Source organism: Silene latifolia, chromosome X (genome assembly GCF_048544455.1).
Source record: "Silene latifolia isolate original U9 population chromosome X, ASM4854445v1, whole genome shotgun sequence".
NCBI classification, from domain to species: domain Eukaryota; kingdom Viridiplantae; phylum Streptophyta; class Magnoliopsida; order Caryophyllales; family Caryophyllaceae; genus Silene; species Silene latifolia.
Window position 1 is genome coordinate 169,523,403 of NC_133537.1, and position 17,018 is coordinate 169,540,420.

General features: G+C 39.9%; 1 non-coding gene across 1 annotated transcript; it reads right to left on the bottom strand.

The window, feature by feature from the left end:
* Positions 1-5,206: 5,206 nt before the first annotated feature.
* LOC141624857 (small nucleolar RNA R71) lies at positions 5,207-5,313 on the bottom strand. The gene has a single exon (XR_012534661.1). It is a non-coding gene; the product is annotated as a small nucleolar RNA R71 (small nucleolar RNA).
* Positions 5,314-17,018: the final 11,705 nt, after the last annotated feature.

The window sequence follows — 17,018 nt, forward strand, 5'->3', positions numbered from 1 at the left end:
ACTGACCATACAAACAGGGTTCAGTACAGACATCTATCATACAGACACTGGCCTAAAACAACCGTCTATCATACAGATGCTGGCCTAAGACAACGAACTGGGGGCTATCTGCCACCTACCTGACGTGGCGTGATGTCGTCGGGTCACATCCAATCAAACACATTTATAATACTCAACAAACTACTAGTTAGCGGTAAGTCGAGGTCGATCCATGGGACGGTGTGCTTTGGGTTCTAAGTCTATCTATTTCAAATTATGCTAGCGTCACAATTTGTTTGGGTTGTAGTTGTGTCTAGACTAATGCAAATAATATAGTGAAACAAGCAATAAAAGGAAGGATGTAAGCAAATGATTAAAAGTGCTAGGATATCATGGGGTCATAGGGGATTCATGGTGTTTGACCATACAAACATGTTTACAATTATAAGCAAGCAATTAGTGTTGTGGAGGAACCGAGTTGGTTTATATCTTACGGTTCTTAGGAAGAGTTAGGTCCCAGAGCCGAATCGATTAGATTGTACAACACCTACAAGTCGACTTACTTTCCTCCTAATCAACTTCTATGCATGGTCTAACAAGACTCGAGTTGGTTTATATCTTACAAGTCAAGTTGAATAGATAAGAGATGGTTGTAAATGCAAGGATTCATAGGCTTAGCATTTCATCAAACATAACATGTGTATAAAGTTGACATCACAACAAGCAAGCAATTTAATCATGTGAACATATTGATTTAAGCATGAATCAATCCCATGTTGGTTTCCCCTAATTACCCACTAATCTTAGCTAAAAGACTACTCACTCATTATCATGGGAAACATGTCATTAATGGTGTCAATCATCACAACAAGTATAAACATGATAATAGAATGAAGAAGAGAATAATAAAGATTAAAGAGTAAAGGAATTATACCAAGCTTGAGATGATCCAAATAATAAAGCAAAGAATAATAGAAGAAACTTGATTGATTGATGAAGGGTTGTCAATCCTTTAATAATAACCCAATAATCTTCAATTACACAAAAGTAACAAACTTGAACAATAATTAATGTGAGATTTGTGGAAAGATCAAGGAGCAATCTATTCTAATCTACTCCTAATTAAGTCTAAGAGGAATTTCTAATGTGGAGGCTTAGCCTAATCTCAAAACTCCTTTTCATGATTATTTACAAGTGGTGTATATGTAGTAGAGCTTCATTAGGTTAACTAAGGCTAAATTAGTAATTACATTTTTGAGTTTTAAGCAGGGAAATGCTAGTCTTTTTGGAAGGATGGGCATCTCGGCTGAAGATGTCGCGGTCCGTCCGTCCAGGAAGGGAAGACGCTCGGATTGTAGAGAGGGTGCACGGGCGTCTTTATGTGAATCCGCTCGGATTCTTTGGAGGAATCCGAGCGTCTTTGTTGCTTGGACGCTCGGGTTGTCGTTCTGGACGGGCGTCTTGCCTGCAAACCCGCTCGGGTTCTGCTTCAGAATCTTTTCCTTCACTTCCTTTTTATTCTTGTAGGATTGGTCTTTAGTTCTTGCTTCCTCTTTATTCTTAGTCCATCAAACATCGTCAAATAGCTTCCAAACATGCACGAAAGACGGGAATTTCCACCTTATTATCTTCTTTCCTACAAAACATACGAAATGCACTAGGAAAGCGAAATAGAAAGCATTTGACGGATAAAATGGCTATGGAATGTTATGAAAGTATGCAAAATAGGCTCAATTAGGGGACTAAATGTGATCAAATAATGGTCACATCAAATATCCCCAAACCGAACCTTTACTCGTCCCGAGTAAAGAATTGACAAAAACTAGACCTAATAATATAACCGATGTGAGAAAATTAGCGGGTCTCACTCCACCCCTTCAACTCACAACAAGACAACCATGAGGTAGGATGCCTTCTTGCAAGGCAAGGTGGGTCTTGCCAAAATGGCGACACATCCAAACATTAAGCACACAAAATCAAATAATGGATGCATCTACAAAAGAATAGCCACTTTCCTCATCTAAGTGGCGGAAATTATCTACAAGGGAAGTAATTCAAGGGTACACACTCCTTCATAGATGCAATTTATTCAAACTACTAAGCCTAGAAGGATACCAATAAATCACCTCCAAGTTGTGTCAAGCTAGGGTACCTTTGTCCTCAATCGTTAAATGCTTTTGTCAAGAGTAGACTCCCTATGGTGTTAGAAACACTGGAGGATCGCGGAATTCCCCCTCTTGCCTAGACAAGAAGAAGGGTCGTCCCCTCTCTACCATGCACAAAAATAGATACGATGGATAAAGGGATCGATAGATATTTGAGTTTCACTTTGGGAGTTTGCTTTTGTTTTTGTTTTCCCCCCAATTTCTTGTGGCATATAACATTTGAGAACACTTTCTTTTGCCATTTCTTTTCATTTTTGGCATTTTAATACTTGACAACTTTTCAACTTTTTGCATTTTCTTTTGAACATTTTCAAAGTCACCCCATATGTAGTGAGGGTGCCTTATATTTGAAACTTTTGGAGTCTATTTTTGCTCCTCTTTTCATTTGATGCATTTTTGCAAACTTTCTTTCACTTTTCATTTCATTGAACTCAAATTGATTTCTTTATGTGCCCATTCCCTTTGATGACAAAAATGTGGTAGAACATGGATGATGGATGCATGGTTTCAAGGGTCACCTTGGAATAAACGGTAGCCAAGGAGTTATCACACCACAAGGTACTCTTGACTAGGCCTTAATCCATGGGTCAAAGGATACTAGCATGACACATCCTAGGGTGTTTTACAAGTATTCTAACAAACAAAGTCTTAAGAAGAAAAATCATCTACTAGGGCCTAAATACACTTGTCAAACTTCCCAAGTAGATGGTTTCACAAAAAATTTCTAACATGCAAACTATATGCCATGATACAACTAACATTTATACATCCTAATGCATATGCTTCTACCAACTAGTATGCGATATAATCTAAATGCAACTCCTAACAACACATAGATACACAAACCGCAACAACAAAATACACCACATTCTCCTTGACATGTAAGCCCATCCTCCTTACATGAACAATGAAAAAGAAATGGAAGGGAAATAGATATTAGAGCGATCATACCAAGCGATCTTCATTTTCCCTTGCTAATACCTCAAATATAGTGTTGTATCTATGTGAGAAGAGAACAAAAGCACAAGTATATACAATTCTACACTATTAAATTAAAGAACATGTTTTTGGTTTTTGAAATTTTCAAATTTTTATGGGTTTTTGTTTTATGAAATTAAAGAACATATTTTTGGGGTTTTTTTTTCGAAATTTTCAATTTTTATGCATTTTGAAATATAAATTCCCAACCCACACTTTATTTTGGACATTGTCCTCAATGTACATGTAGGAGTGATACGTGTATATTCTATACACTTTATTTGCAGTTTTGGCACGTATTTCCATGCATAATTGTTGGCTTAAGGCCACTATTTCTCCCGAAACGGTTTACTTTGCATTTTCTATGATTTATTGTAGGAATGAATGGAAGTGAGCTAATTCAAGCCTAAACCGTCCTCCGGAGGCAACTTCAGGGAAGCTTTGAAGAAGGAGTTCGGATTCATCCACCTTGGGACGCGTGCATTGGAGTGAAGAGCTGATTTGAAGAGAGAAAGAAGCCCTTGCACAACTCAGTCCAGTCGATCGACCATGCTTCACAGTCGGTCGACCAATGAAGTACATCAGACGCTACTGGACTGCTATCACCAGTCGATCGACCATGCTGACAGGTCGATCGACCAGTCTGCGAGCTGATATTGATTTTTCGTTTAAGATTTTTAAAAGCCCAATTTGTAATTAACTTTAGGCATCTTTAATCATTAGAACGCAGCAATTATTAGGTTATGCTTTTCATTATTGAAGAACTCAGTTTTTAGATCTAGTTTTGGAGACGGAAAACCTCGAATTCGATTACGTTGTTCATCTTTTCAATTAATAAGTTTTATGCAAATTTCCTCTTCTTTTAATTCTTGTTATTTCAATTCTTGTTTTACCAATTTAATTCCAGCAATTCATCTCTTGTCTTTTGTCTTTTATTTAAATTCAATCATGTCAATCTTGTTCTTTGTTATCAATTTAGCAATTGTTTTAGTTTTAGTCATGCGTAGCTAATTGTTTTGATTGGGAACGAGGTGAGCCATGGCATAAATTAGGATTGTTTGTTAGCATGAATTCTTCCGTATCGATCTTGTTGTCTTTTGATAAGCCTTTTTACTAGATTGAAAGATTAGTAATTAGAATTATCATTAGATTGGAATTTCCTTTGAGCGAAAGCTTTGAGAAATTTCGGGGAATTAGAAGACCGCAAGGTTAATTTGAGCATAGATCGAAAGGCTTGCTTATACCCCCTGAGACCGTATTATAGGATTTCTGCTACCTTATTGCCCTGACCATTGCCATGGTGAACCGAATTTCCCGATCTTCCTTTTATCTTGAAATTCTTATTTAAGCAATTAGTCATTAGAATCAACCAATTTCAAAACCCCCCTTTTAATTGTTACTTCTATAGACTGAAAAATAGCAAACAAAATCAACCTTGTCTCTCTGTGGTTCGACCCTTACTATCACTAGCTATAGTTTTAGTTTGGAATTATAAATTTAATTTTGATACAAAACGACGGTATCAAATTTTGGCGCCGTTGCTGGGGAGACGGTGTAATTCTGTTTGCTTTATTTTTAGTTTATTTTTCTTGTCTCAAGGAACTTTGGTTCCTTGAGGCCGTTGCTTACCTTTACTTCTAGTTTTGCTTTTACACAGTTAGAAGACAGGTTTTTGAAAGGAAGGCTTGAGTACTCTCAGTTCTGCGAATATGGCTACAATATATGATAATCTTCAGCCAAAGGAACACCATCTTCCAAAGGGGCACCAGCTACCTACCCCTACTACGGGTAACTTCGAATTTCGTTCCTCTTATATCGATTTAGTGGAGCGAAATCAATTTGCTGGTCTACCAGATGAGGACCCCTTGAAGCATATGGAAATTTTCACAGACTACTGCTGTTCCAAACCTATACCAGCTGGGGTGACTCAGGATGAAGTAAAGGGGTTGATGTTCTTATACTCCTTGAAGGATTCGGCGCGAGATTGGTACCGCTACCTTGATAGGGTAGCAGCTGGAGTCACGGATTGGACATCTCTAGCATTAACCTTCTACAAGAAGTACTTCCCACTTTCAAAGACTGACGCCTTGAGAAACAAAATCACAAGTTTCCAGCAAGGAGTTGATGAGGATTTTTGTGAAGCATGGGGACGTTTCAAAAGTTTGGTCCGAGCTGTCCCTCATCATGGATTCAAGCAGTGGTATCTTTGCAACTTATTCTACAATGCTTTATATGATGATTACAAGGTCATCCTGGACGCAGCTGCGAATGGTAGGTTTCAAAACAATACCGGTCAAAATAGAGGTTGGAACACTATTGAGGAAATGGCGGTCCATAGAGCTGAGTTTGGGAGTTCACGTGGTAATTCACAGAAGCAAAGTGATGGAAAGAGTTGAAATTCCTATCCATAATTCAGATGAGACCGCGAAGTTGAGAGAAATGGTCCAAACTCTTTTGATTCAAGTGGCGAATATGGAAGCAGTCGGGATTGAGTCCTCAACGAATTTTGTGAAGCAGTTGGAGAATATAAAGGCTAAGCAAGTCGAAAATTCTTCAAACAAATGTGAAGGGCCAATTGAAATGATTAACGCCATTAATCTCAGAAGTGGCCTCTCTTATGAAGGTCCCGACAAGCCAAGAGGAGACTCGGAAAATGATGAAGAGGCTAGTCTAATTTCTGGTACAAAAACGAGCTCAACTGCCAGTACTTCTGGTCGATCGACCAACATTGTCAGTCGATCGACTGAAGCGTCAGATAAAAATGTTTCTGATCAGAAACTATTCACACCAAAGACAAGCAATCGATCGACCAACATTGTCGATCGATCGACCGAAATCACCTGACGAGATTAATTTCGAACAGAATTGTTCACGCTTGACCAAGTTGGTCGATCGACCATGCTGACCGGTCGATCGACTGGGTCTTCAGTGCAAGACGCAGTTCCGTCAACTAATTTGCATGATTCTACACTTATCGATGATTTGATGGAGGTTTTAAGCCTACGAAAGCCGAAGGTTACTGATCCTACGGCCAGTGTTGCAGTCCCGTATCCGGAGCGTTTGAAGACTCCTAAGCTGGAGCGTAAGTTTGGTAAGTTTCTGGAGATGGTCCAGAATCTCGAGGTAACGGTTCCGTTCACTGATTTAAGCACCCAGGTACCCTCTTACGCTAAATTTATGAAAGATATTTTAAATCGTAAGAGAAATTTTCGTGATGATGGTAATGTTGCTTTTGTGGAAGAATGTAATGCTCTTTCGCAAATTAATGTACCACCTAAATTAAAGGACCCGGGTAGTTTTTCAATTCCTTGCACTATAGGTAACCACGAAATTGGAAAGGCCCTTTGTGACTTAGGGGCCAGTGTCAGTGTCATGCCGTATTCTGTTTGCAAAAGGTTAAATATTGGTAGACTTAAGGTGACCGATATTACCGTTCAAATGGCAAATAGATCGACTCAGAGACCTATAGGAGTTCTAGAGGATGTACCCGTTCGAGTGGGTAAGTTTTTTATTCCTGTCGATTTCGTTGTTTTGGACATTGCGAGGACAATCAGGATACCTATTATTTTAGGTAGACCGTTTTTACATACAACACAATGTAATAGATGTCAAACGGAACCATAACCTTAGAGGTAGGGGATGACACCATTGAGTTGATCTTGCTCACAAGGCGATCGAACTCGCGATGAGGATACGTGTTATTCCATTGATATTGTTGTGTGGTGTTACTTGTAATTGGAGGGAATCCTTAGCCAAGGATCCCTTAGCTGATCTAACCCGTTTAGATGAGTGTGCAGGTAATACAGTGGAGAATGCTGAGGAGCCAGATGCTTTGGTAGCCTCAATGGAGAGCTACGAGCTCAATGAGGAAGAAGATGAGATGCTTTTAAGCTTGGCCAACGAGAACTTGGTCAACACTTGCTACACCATTGAAGCTGATTCTGTCTATCTTTGTAGAGGTAAAGGTGCCGGAGCGTAAGTCACTTCCTCCTAATCTTAAGTATGTTTTTCTAGATGATACGGAGCAAGACCGCCTATTGTTAGTGCTAAGCTTAATGATGACCAGCTGTATGCTTTGATGTGTGTGCTTAAGAAAAACAGGAAAGCTCTAGGTTACTCTTTAGATGACATTAAGGGCATCAGCCCTGATGTTTGTATGCACAGGATAGAGCTGAAGGAAGGCCACAAGCCTTACAGATAGGGTCAACGCAAGTTGAACCCGAAGATGCAGGAAGTTGTTATGGCTGAGGTGATGAAACTACTCGATGCAGGTATTATTTATACAGTTGGCAACTCCAAGTGGGTTAGCCCAGTTCAGGTAGTCCCGAAGAAAGGAGGGACTACCATGGTTAAAAATGAGAAAAGTGAATTAATACCAACTTGAGTAGTGACAGGGTGGCGGATGTGCATTGATTATAGACAGTTAAATGCCGCCACCAAGAAAGACCACTTCCCCCTCCCTTTTGTTGACCAAATGAAGGAAAGACTTGCTTCTAACAAATTTTTCTGTTTTCTAGACGGATATTCAGGGTTCTTTCAGATCCCTATTCATCCGGACGATCAGAGTAAGACCACTTTTACCTGTCCACAGGGTGTTTTTGCATATCGTAGAATGCCTTTCGGATTGTGTAACGCCCCTGCTACCTTTCAGAGGTGCATGATGGGGATTTTTTCTGATTATATAGAGAATATTATGGAGGTATTCATGGATGATTTCTCAGTTTATGGTAGTGACTTTGATCGTTGTTTAGCTAACCTTGATAAAGTCATGCAGCGTTGTATAGATGTTAATCTTGTTTTAAACTTGGAAAAGTGTCAGTTTATGGTCAATGAGGGAGTTGTGTTAGGGCATCTGATTTCTGATAAAGGTATACATGTTGATAAGGCAAAGCTGCAGGTGATTGAGCAATTACCTCCTCCCGTGAATGTTAAAGGAGTGAGGAGTTTCCTTGGTCACGCTGGTTTTTACCGGCGTTTCATTAAGGATTTTTCAAAAATTGCTAAACCACTTACTCATTCAGCCGCCTGATTGGGACCTCCCATTTGAGATCATGTGTGATGCCAGCGATTATGCGGTCGGTGCAGTTTTGGGACAGCGGAAGAATAAAGCTTTGAATGCCATATATTATGCGAGCCGAACTCTGGATGAGGCTCAAATTAATTATTTTACCACTGAGAAGGAGTTTCTAGTTGTAGTTTTTGCCTTAGACAAATTTCAGTCTTATTTGTTAGGTTCTAAGGTTATTGTTTATACTGACCATGCAGCGTTGAAGACTCTCTTTGTTAAAAAAGATGCGAAGCCGAGGCTTTTGAGGTGGATACTCCTTTTGCAGGAGTTTGATTTGGAGGTCAAAGATAAGAAAGGAGCAGACAATGTGGTAGCTGACCACCTATCTCGTCTGCAGCTGACAGAAAGGGAGGATTCGTTGCCTATTAATGATTCTTTTCCTGATGAGAGTCTGTTAGCTATTACTACTTCAGGGTCTTATCCACCTCCGTGGTTCGCTGATTTTGCTAATTTTGCTGTGACAGGTAAGATACCACCCGAGCTTTCATGGCAGCAGAAGAAGCGGTTTGCTTATGATGCTAGACAATATTTTTGGGATGATCCTTATGTTTTCAAGGAATGCGCAGACGGTCTCATCCGGAGATGCGTGCCTCAATGGGAGGTGAAGGATATCCTAGAAGCTTGCCACTCTTCTGCTTATGGTGGTCATCACGGTCCATCCAGGACTGTGGCTAAGGTACTCCAATCTGGTTTCTATTGGCCAACTTTGCATGCAGATTGTCGCAATTTTGTTGCTAAGTGCGATGCTTGTCAAAGATCGGGGAATATTTCCAAGAGACATGAGATGCCATAGGTAGGCATTCTTGAGGTTGAGATTTTCGATGTCTGGGGCATTGATTATCAAGGACCTTTTCCGAGCAGTCAAGGTAATAAATATATCCTCGTAGCTGTAGATTATGTATCCAAATGGATGGAAGCTATTGCTACTCCCCATTGCGATGCAAAAGCCGTGATTAAACTGTTTAAAAAGATTATTTTCCCTCGTTTTGGTGTCCCTCGGGTTGTCATTAGCAATGGGGGAATGCATTTTAAAGAAAAACAACTTAGTGCTGTATTGACTAAATTCGGTGTCCAACATCGTAGAGGTTTGGGGTATCATCCCCAAACTAGTGGTCAGGTTGAGGTTTCTAACAGAGAATTGAAAGAAGTCTTAGCTAAAGTTGTTTCTAAATCACGGAAAGATTAGAGTCTTAAGTTAGATGATGTCTTATGGGCTTATAGAACTGCGTTTAAGACGCCAATCGGGATGTCACCATACCGATTGATTTATAGTAAGACATGTCATCTGCCTGTTGAGTTAGAGCGTAAGTCTTGGTGGGCTATATGTGATTTGAATTTGGATCCTAACCTCTCTCGTGAGAAACGCATGACACAGCTGAATGAGCTAGAGGAATTTAGGCTGCTGGCCTATGACAATGCTAGGATCTACAAGGAGAAAACGAAGCGCTGGCACGATAAGAGAATCATCAAGCGCGAGTTCCATATTGGCGATAAGGTACTCCTTTTTAACGCTCGTATCCGTTTATTTCCTGGTAAGCTGAAATCCAGGTGGACTGGCCCTTACACGGTCACAAAGCAGTCACAAAGTTCGGATCAGTTGAATTGGAGACCTCTGCTGGAGAAAGGTTCAAGGTTAATGGCCAATATGTGAAGCATTATCACGGATCAGATTCATATGTTGGGAAAGTCGAGGTATTGTACTTCGACCCGTTATCGGATTATGCAAAGTGAGGTAAAAAGGTCGTGCGGGACCTCTTAAACGGCTTAACCAGGAGGCAACCCGGGTTGTAACTTTTTGTAATTAGGAAGTTTATTTTGTTATTTCTTTTAATTTTCATTTTGAGCTTTATTTATTTGTTTATTTCCTTTTAATTAGCATTTCTTGGTTCGGAGAGTGTGCGCCTTTGATAATTTTTGCAGGAATATATTTTATGCAAAGTGCGTAAAATTAGAGGAAAAGGGCAAAGCAATTTAAGTTGGCAAACAATTTTGACGAATTTGAGCTAAATTGCCAGTGTTTTCAGTCGATCGACTGGTCAAGGTGGTCGATCGACTGAAAAGGAACAGGTCAGGGGCTACTGTGAACGGATCTTGCACTACTACAAATCCAGGCAACTACAACGCCCCATTAACAGCGAGTATTCACGAAAATCACAATAGACGTTGTAGAATGTATGGCGCGAATTTTACTAAAATGAATTACAACGGGTATGGTTATAAAAACCGTTGTTATTAGTTTTAACAACGGGTTACACATACACAACCGTTGTTACTAATGTGGCGCAAAATTGACGCAAAGTTAGTGAAAAGTAATCACAACGGTTGCTTTTGGAACCCGTTGTTAAAACTTCTTTGACAACGGTTGTTGTTTAATAACCGTTGTCAATACCTTCCATACTATAAACCACACAAACACAAGTCTGCTGCAGCCACAAAACACAAACCTTAATACACAAACACAAACCCAGCAGCCAAACACAAACACAAAACACACACTTTCTCATCGTCTCTTTCTCTCTTTCTCATCGTCGCTTTATCTTCTCGCCGTCACTGTTGATTTCATCGTCTCTTTACGTACGTTCTGTAATTATCAGGTTTGTTTCATCGTCATTATTTTATTTTTCTAATTATTTCATTTCCATGTATGTGTTTTTATCGACCATTAGGTTCCGTTCAGCATCTGCTATATCGTCATATAGCTGCAGCTGCTGCTGCTCCGTCAAGCCATCTTCTTTGGCGTCCATCAGTACGGATCGAGCATAGTAAGAGTCTTAAGGATGATATCATTCATTTTGTTGGAGTTTGGAGTTTGTTTTGAAAGATTAAGGAGGGTTAATTTATTTGGAGTTTGTTTTAGCAGTTAGGGTTTGGAGAATATATTGAGATAATGGAAATGCATGTTAGTTGAGATAATGCAATGTATTTATACTAAGCAATGTGTGGGTTGAGTTGTTTTTTAATTAATATATATGTTAGGAAGTTGTGCCATAATCATCATCATATCTCTCAATGCTGCTTCAAATCTTATTACTAACCCTTCTCAGTCCATATTGTCCGTTCATATGCACAGTGATGGCAGTAATAATCTGGATCTTGATGATGACTGATCTATGGAGTTCAAAAAATGGAAGCAAATCAAACAATCATAACTCAACACTTTCAAAATGATCATTTCATTTAATTTTAAACCAAATACATTACAGCAATTATCAGAAATCAAAAGATGTATAATAAGTTTTAACAACCCCGGTTAAGCGTAAAAAGCGCTTCTCAACCTGCCACCAATCACGCCACTTTGGTATACCGCTAACTTCCGGGTCATTGGCTTCATATTTTGCAATAACAGATTGAATATATGCAAGGACACGACTTGCATGTGGAGATAAGGTTGGAAGAGTACAACTCAACATATCTCTGGCTGCAGCCAAGTTGCGAGTAACAGGCCAACGAGGGTATGAAGATGATGATGATGATGATGAGGCTTTGTTTACAAGCCGGACTGCTTCACGCCTCTTAATCCAATAATTTCGTTGATGTTCAAGGGATGCTTTGATTAATGGGTGTTGATCGGCGGGAAGCCCGGCGAGAACCTTCCCATCATCTTCAATCGTTTGTGTAAGCCATTCTTCGTTGTTGATAAAATTAGGGTCCATTGCCATGTTGTTTCAATTAATGATGTTAGTAAAGGATGCTTTAATATTTATAGTCACATTTATAAGTTTTTTCAAAACCGTTGGTAATTAATTTAATGGATATTCTGCATGCATCGGAATTATAACGGGCCGTAATTATGCATGCATCTAGTAATATTTAATTTTTTTTTTTTATTTTTTAAGAACAAACAACAACGGTTATTTATAAACAACCCGTTGTCTTTAGTTATAACAACGGTTTTTTATATTACAACCGTTGTTATAACTTTCCCTCCAAAATTGAGTCACACTTTCCACAACGGGTTTTTATACTTAAAACCGTTGTTAATAGTTTTAACAACGGGTTCCTTAAGAAAACCAACCGTTGTTAAAACCTTTTACAACGGACGCTTTAACAACGTCCTCTTTTTTATATAACAACGATTTTCAACCGTTGTTATAGCCTGTATCTGTTGTAGTGTTGGTCGATCGACTGGGCAATATGGTCGATCGACTGAGGAGAAAAGTCCATAAGCTGTTTAAAGGAGAGACTGGTCGATCGACCATGTCAATTGGTCGATCGACCATAGCGCGGGTTCAGAATGCAAACTGATAAGGGAGTCTTCTATTCTTTTTCATTCATTCACCCTTACACTCCCTCTAAATCAGAAAATCAAGAACAAACCCTAACTCCATCCCCCTTTTAGCGATTTCAACCTGCAATCCCATCTTAGACTTGTTTTTTTTTGCTTTTATCTTCAAGTTTCTTCAAGGTATGTCTCTAATCCTTCTTCCATGCTCTATTTTCGACTTTTACTGCGGTTTCATGCGAAATTTTCGAGCATATGGCCATTGAGACGGAAAAATCGATTTGGGGAAATCGATTTTTGGGATTGATTTCTTGTCATTTTAATACTTTAATTGCTTATTCTACCCTTTCCCCCTTGAGTTTCGAAGCAAATTAGCAACTAGGATGTGTTTAAAGCCGTTTTCCCCAAATTTCGAACCCTAATTTGGATTTTCAAATTCTGATTTTGTTCGGGTTTTCGTAATGCGACAATGTTAGGGGATTTTTGTTGTTAATGGGGATTCTTTTGCAGGCAACAACAATGTCAAAAGCCAAGGAACACATGTTTGAAGGGCAGTCGAGTAAAGGAGCTGCCAATCGGCCACGAGGACCGCCACTGATGATTGAGGCAACCACGGATAGTCTACCTGACTATCCGCAGGTTATCTTTGCTAATTCTACTCAGCGTGCTAAGTTTTCTCTTTTTGCTTCGAGAATGAAAGTTACAGCTACCCGATTTCTTCATAAACCTACTTTGGAGAAATTAGGCTGTTATGAGTCGGTTGTGTCCCTGCTAAATGGGACAGGTATGATGAGTCTAGTGGACATGGCTGAGTTCACGTATTACATTTTGACCCTCGAGTTCTTTTCGTCTTATGCTTTTAACTCAGTTGCTTTTGCGGAAAATAAGACTAGTGCTTGCATCTCCTTCCGGCTATTCAATGTCAATTACTCCTTGACATTAGCCGATTTCGCTGGATTTTTGGGTCTTTATTTCGAGGGCAGAACCTCGGATACCTCTGATGTTCACCGGGTCATGTTGTCTTGCATTAGTGACTTTTAGGGTCCTAAAAGGACGGGCACTTCCGTCCACTTGCCCCCTCTTCATTATTTTCTACGGCTAATGGGTAATACCATTTTCGGCCGTAAAGAGTCAAACAATGTGAATAACATCGAACTGTCTATTTTAGCGGGCTATCTGAACATTGAAAGTCGGATAGCCCATATCTATAACATCGCTTTTTTGACTGCCGCTCACTTTCAGACTGTTAGTGAGGGCACATTGACCACTATTGCTTGTGGCGGATTGGTGACGCGTATCGCCAACCGTCTAGTTTTATTTTTCCCATGAGAGGAGGCCCCTATTGACTCTGACCTACGTTTCATGGACCTTGCATACGCGAGGGCCGTCCATTGGGTCGATAGACAGAGACGGTGGAAGATCGATTCTTTCATCTGTGACCCCATCCCTGTCCTTGGCTACCCTCCTATCCTACCCCTTACCACTGTTCAGGGGGCAGCTCGGCCGCCCTTGCCTAGTTACAGGCTTCCTATTGTGGCGGCCACTGCTACTGCTACCACCTCGAGGAGAGCTCGTGCCTCCTCTTCGCAGACACCCTCTTCCTCCACTCCTGCTCCCACTGACTACCCGGCCACTTTTCGACCACCCACACCTTTGGTCGTCCCTCCGGTCATGGACCAAAGGGCAATGTCACGTGTACTGGGTGATTTGTGCAGGAGCTTTGACTAGCACAGGCTAGATACGGCTCTAACCCTGTACCCAGTCTACGAGGAGTTAGCCCGGACGGGGATGCTCCCACAGGGTGCTTGGACTCACCCTTCCTACTTTGTTCCCCCTGTGGGCGGTTACCCTCACTGCCAGAGATCCTCCTACTACTACCGCTGGTGCCTCCACTTCCCGGAGAGCCACCCGCCGCCGCCGAGGCGGGCGAGAGAGTGACTCGGGGGTCCGGTGAGTCTAGTGGTGAGGAGTACGACGGTAGTGATTAGATCTTTGGTGACCTCCCCGTTTTTGGCTGGTTTGGGGAGGTCGTTTTTGTGAGTTCGAACCTTCTTTATTAGCTTCGTTTTTTATTGTATTATGCTTTTATTCTTCCCTATTTTATTTGGTGATTTCTTCACGAGCACAATGAGGGCATTGTGCGTTTTGGTTTGGGGAGGGTATTTGCATATGCCTTTTGTTTTGCATCTGCATTTGTTTTTTTATTGCATTTCAGTCACATGTTTAGTGCATTTCAGTTTGCATTTGTTTTTCAGTTCAAAAAAAAAAAAAAAAACAGAAATTTTTTTGAAAAAATTCATAAAAATCAAAAATATCACGTTTACTTTTGCATATAGTTGAGTCGGATTGGAGTTATTAATGATGAATTTGCACTATTAGTTAAATATGCCATTCCTTGCCTTTTCATAGCTGCTTAGCATGAATTATAAGTGATTTCTCAAATTTTTTTATGGAATTCATTTCGGGTAATTAGACTTGACTCATTACTTTTGGCAAACTACTTATACTTTCTGAGATATAGAGCCTATGACTGGTGACATTCATGACCGGTTAATTTATAATTGAGAGTAGTACTCCCTTCATTTCATGTTTTGCACGTGTATGAGTTTTGATTGCTTATTGCCTATACGCATTGGTTTGTGGTCGGTATTGCATGTTTTGAGAACTATTGCATCTTCCCCTTTCTCATTTTACCCCATTAACTCCACTATAAGCCATAACTGCCAGTTGCCCTCAACTACATCCTATACTTAGCCTACCATTGTGCCAAGCTAGGAAGTAGTAGAGGAATTTGTCGAATTATAAGCTGTTTTGATTCGCTTTTGTAATGATGGAGAAAGTACTTATGAGAAGTTGAGGGGTTGCTAATGTTCAGCCTCAAGGAAGAAAGAAAAAAATTTAGAAAAAAATGAAAAAGAAAGGGACGTTTACCTGGGCAGAGAGCTCTGGTTGTGACAGGGTGGTCGATCGACTGCCATCACTGGTCGATCGACCACCAGCTCAGAAGTTGAAAAAAAAAAAGAGAGTGAAAAGAAAAAGAAAAAAAAGGGAATAATAAGAAATTTGAAAAAATCTATTATAATAATTTGGTTGAATTGAGAATACACCTCATGTGCTTTTTTCATGATTTGGAGGTGTTTGTTTTGGGATTTTTGTGTTGCCTAGTCTTTTAAAGGCATGGTTTATTTTTCAAGTTGGAGGAACGGGATACGGTTTCTGATGGTTTGATAGGTACTAGCTTGGCTTTTACCTTCACTTTTTCCATAAATGTTTTGCCCCTTCTTTCCCACTTAGCCTCACATATCCAAATCTTGCAATAGTTCGGTATGTAGTAGTCCTTGACGGTGGTTATGCGTATGTACGGTAGCTAGAATCATTATTCATGCTAGTCAAGCATACATGTTTTGTCGGTCGCAGTCTAGGTGAGAGTCTGTATTTTCTTCCCTCTCTTTTACAATTATTCTTACCATTTGCTTTGCTGAGGGAAGAGTGACCCGGGAGAGTCCGAATGTATGAGTCTTGCAAGGTCGAACGCCCGATTTAATTCCATGATATGCATAAATTTGTTCACTTGATTTTAGCTTTGCGGTAGTTGACTATGTGCATTAAACGGTTTGGCATTGACTTGTAGCTAGCTCTGAGGTATACTCCTTTCCATTAGGTTTTTATATGGGTCATAGTGCTTGCTTGGGGACAAGCAAGGTTTGGTTTGGGGAGATTTGATACGTGCATATTCTATACACTTTATTTGCGTTTTGCACGTATTTCCATGCATAATTGTTGGCTTAAGGCCACTATTTCTCCCGAAACGGTTTACTTTGCATTTTCTATGATTTATTGTAGGAATGAATGGAAGTGAGCTAATTCAAGCCTAAACCGTCCTCCGGAGGCAACTTCAGGGAAGCTTTGAAGAAGGGAGTTTGATTCATCCACCTTGGGACGCGTGCATTGGAGTGAAGAGCTGATTTGAAGAGAGAAAGAAGCCCTTGCACAGCTTTCAGTCGTCGATCGACCATACTTCACGATCGGTCGACCAATGAAGTACATCGACGCCTCGGATTGCTATCACCGGTCGATCGACCATCTTTGACAGTCGATCGACCGATCTCTGAAATGATATTGATTTTTCGTTTAAGACTTTTAAAAGCCCAATTTATAATTAACTTTTGGCATCTTTAATCATTAGAACGCAGCAATTATTAGGTTATGCTTTTGATTATTGAAGAACTTAGTTTTTAGATCTAGTTTTGGAGACGGAAAACCTCGAATTCGATTACGTAGTTCATCTTTTCAATTAGTAAGTTTTATGCAAATTTCCTCTTCTTTTAATTCTTGTTATTTCAATTCTTGTTTTACCAATTTAATTCCAGCAATTCATCTCTTGTCTTTTGTCTTTTATTTAAATTCAATCATGTCAATCTTGTTCTTTGTTATTAATTTAGCAATTGTTTTAGTTTTAGTCATGCGTAGCTAATTGTTTTGATTGGGAACGAGGTGAGCCATGGCATAAATTAGGATTGCTTGTTAGCATGAATTCTTCCGTATCGATCTTGTTGTCTTTTGATAAGCCTTTTTACTAGATTGAAAGATTAGTAATTAGAATTAT